The 3,202-nt window shown below is 37.9% G+C and overlaps 1 long non-coding RNA gene across 1 annotated transcript in view; it reads left to right on the forward strand.

Annotated features, from left to right (window-relative positions):
* The window catches only part of LOC106747008, an 18,444-nt gene extending 15,302 nt beyond the window's left edge, over window positions 1–3,142 (forward strand). Inside the window, exons 2-3 of the long non-coding RNA XR_001374631.1 lie at window positions 579–792; window positions 1,929–3,142. This is a non-coding gene — a long non-coding RNA (uncharacterized LOC106747008). The remainder of the gene's footprint in view (window positions 1–578; window positions 793–1,928) is intronic.
* Window positions 3,143–3,202: the final 60 nt, after the last annotated feature.

The following is a 3,202-nucleotide window of genomic DNA, read 5'->3' on the forward strand; positions in this document are numbered from 1 at the left end:
CCCCCCCCGCTGCCTCCTGGATAACCTTTAACGTGCATCGCGATGTTTTTGCACTTGATATTTTTCGATTTTATTCTCCGATGTGTATCGTCACATCGATAACGCGAGCATTTGTCCGTACACATTTCATTTGAGAGCACGCACCGTGATTTCTCGTTAGTCCTATTACTCACATTAAGCGTAGCCGGACATTCGAGAAGAGAACCCGCGGCGTCGAATTACTAACAAGCGTCCTCTCTCTCCCTCTCTTGAAATTTGACGCGTCCTACTTTCTTCGGGGGCCCAATCACGTAATCATCCACAAACTTCCTCACTCCACTCCTCGTTCTTCGTATCAAGCACGAATCTTCCATCCGATGGAATCTCGTTCTCCCGCGTCGGAGAGCGTCACGCGTGTGCTACTCGCTCTCTCCTCTTTCTCTCTCTCTCTCTTTCTTTCTCTCCCTTCGATCTTTCATAGAGCAGGGTGAACTTATACGGTCGACCCTCGGTAGGGCACCTTTTGGTCCCCCTCTCTATTCCTCCTCTCTCAGTAAGGCGCGAACGTAACTTTTACCTGGTCCGTGTTATACCCCCAGGATCGGGGTTCACGTCGTCCCGCGGGTGGAAGCGCCGATTCTGTCTCGGAGATGCTGCTTTATCGTGGCCCTCTTCCGGTAGTCGTGCTGGACATGGTGTTACCGTGCATCGGCAACGCAGCTGCTATACCGACAAACACTGCTCTTGGCGTATAGATCTTCGAAATATGAAGCCACTGGAATTATACTTACGGAATCATATTTTGGACGGGATGTAAGTTTACTGCTAGATTTATTATCTCCTCTTGCAGATTCTAATCGAGAGATAATCCGAGATTTTTATAATTTACGTAAATATATATATATATATATATTGCTTTTGCAAGCATTTCCTTCATTCTCTGCCTTTGATACTCCAGGAGGAATTCATCGGCTAGTAAATTTGCCAGGTCTGAATCTGTCTCGTTAAGTTTCTCCTTCTCCTCATTCAAAGCGCTACGACATGTTAAACTCAGTTTCTTCATTAACTGTATTCTTTCTTTTTTTTGTAACTGTCGTTTCTCTGCTTCCAGCTGTTTATACCGTTGCCAGTTCTTCAAAGAACATATTGTAAATTAATGTTAACGTCCTTCAAAAAATATATTTTAAATTAATGTTAAAGTTATTTCCAAACATTACCTAAGTTTTAATTATATCTTTTGGAATTAAGATTTTCATCCTTCATACAGTATCATTGTACCTTTATGGCTTCTTTAGCTCCTCTATTGTTGGAAGTCCCATCCCCCCTGTATTGTTGGAAGTCCCCACCCTACTCTGAAGCATATTGTGTAATATCCTCAGTATACTTTATATCATCAAATTCTTTATTAGATTCTCCAGTATTTCTCCATTTTCTTCATCTTCGCTAAAACTACTACAATAATACTGCAGCTGCCCCCCCGCCCCCCCCCCCTCCTTAAAATCTTATCCTCCAAAGTTGACATGATATCTAAGGCTTTACACAGCTCAAATAACTAAAGATATATATCGAACAAAAAAGTAACAAGAATTTATATTGTAACCTGCTATTTAAAATTTTATTTTTGATACACGTGTATATGTTTATATCATATATCTGTAGCAAAATTAAAGAAACATATATCAAAAATGTATTAAATTCCAAATAGTTAAATAGTAGGTTTTATACACAGAACTTTGTCGGTTATCGTATTTGTCGATATAGTTCTCATAGCTGTATTCAAAATATGTTTCAGCAATCGGCCAATGTTTTCTATTACAAACCTCTTGCATATAAATTTTACTAGATCACAAGAAATACGTCGATTGTTAATATACTGACGTATTATACGTGTCTAGTTTGTAGATAGTTTTGTATTTTTCACGATTTTCACAAGACAGTTTCAATTTCAGACACAGTCCACAACAAATTAGGAAGTTCCAGAAATGTCAATATGAGAGAGCAACACTGCCGTTCAATGTTAGAACTTCAATGTGTCAGTTTTTGTCGGTAAGAGTGGATAACACAATAACAACTGATCCATAGTGGATAATTTAAGTTTCTGAAGGTTGGTAAGTTACCAATTCGATTAGTTTCCGAGAATCGGTAAGTTACCAGGATCGATAAGTTTCCGGGGGCGGTAAATCTCTTTATAGCGCATCGTAAAGGCAGAGTGAGGTTTAAAGATTCCAATACTTAGATTCAAGTAAGGATGATACTTCATATTTATCCAATATATATGAACTATAGTGTATTCTCGAAGAAATAGATGTCAATGGGTTTGATCTGCATTACGAAGGTATGAGTAACCTGAATAATCTCATAAATGTCAAATAGCTTGGCATCAGGAAAGGTAAAAATAACGACTCCTACGGCTTAGAGAAAATATCAGCAGAACTTCCGGAGTAATTTGACATCTAAGGCGGTGAGAAAATCACAGAAAGGATTGATGAGGCACTGTATAGAATGTTTAATAAGAAGAAATTGATTATTGCAAATCACATCAAATCTGCTGCGTCAGACTTGTATGATGTTAGAAGATTGTATGCCTGGTTTGACTTGTGAGAACCTTTGGAAATATCAAGAGAGAAATGTTAATTGAGAGTCATCTTTAGTAGAATAACAGTTTGTAGTAAATGTTCACACAGAAATATTCACCTCTATTTATAAGTATTACATACTATTTGTGTAATGTCCCGCGACGCTAAATGGAAGAATTTGTACAAAGATACCGAGCGACTAATCTTAAGTTTTTAATATTGCATTAGCGGTCGTAATCATTACGTGTATAATTATGATGTAACATCGCAATTATACATGTAAATTCACCACGATCTCAGGCAAAACAGTAAGTAAAGATGACGTGAGAATGACGTCGAAATAATGAAAAAAGATCGAAGAATGAGTTTTACAACCATTGACTCGTTTTCATTTTGATATTATTTTGATGTCACTGTTATTTTCCTGTTCTGGAATGAGAAGATCGTGAATGCGGTATGAGAGTATTCAGGAAGCCGAATTTTGTCAATCGGAGAATCGATCACCTCTGTCAGCGTCAGCGAAATTGAATTCACACACATCTATCGTAATCCACGTGGTAAATTATTATCTTTTCGTTAAGTTCGCTTTAGATCAATGTAAAGTGCACGGCAGGATTTAGGAAATTATATTTTATACCAACACGGTA

This window comes from Dinoponera quadriceps, unplaced genomic scaffold, assembly GCF_001313825.1.
Source record: "Dinoponera quadriceps isolate SergipeBrazil2010 unplaced genomic scaffold, ASM131382v1 scaffold2088, whole genome shotgun sequence".
NCBI lineage: Eukaryota > Metazoa > Arthropoda > Insecta > Hymenoptera > Formicidae > Dinoponera > Dinoponera quadriceps.